Below are 327 nucleotides of genomic sequence, written 5' to 3'. Positions count from 1 at the left end.
TCACCAGCTTTGTGGTTACCAAAACCGCTCTGAGAAATATGAGAAAGAAAGGAGGAAATAAGTTAAGAAAGGAAAGGCCCAGATGAAGCAATTTAACATAATAAATACCCTATTTCTGAGCTCTTTCTGAGGTTGCGAACCCTTCTCCCAGGATCATCCAAGGCCTTTCCCTCCTCTTGATTCTCCTCAGCTTTACAGGGATATCTAGAGACACAGCGTTAGGATCTAAGCCCTGGTCCCCAGCACCCCACCCACCTGAAAAGCTTGCCTTTGGAGGCTCAGCTTATCTGCTGCCTCCTCGTTTCTGAAAACATCCATGATGAATTC

Source organism: Pteropus vampyrus, unplaced genomic scaffold, assembly GCF_000151845.1.
Source record: "Pteropus vampyrus isolate Shadow unplaced genomic scaffold, Pvam_2.0 Scaffold131, whole genome shotgun sequence".
Classification (NCBI taxonomy): Eukaryota; Metazoa; Chordata; class Mammalia; order Chiroptera; family Pteropodidae; genus Pteropus; species Pteropus vampyrus.
The sequence above is the reverse complement of the archived record's forward strand: the minus strand, read 5'-3'. Positions refer to the sequence as shown.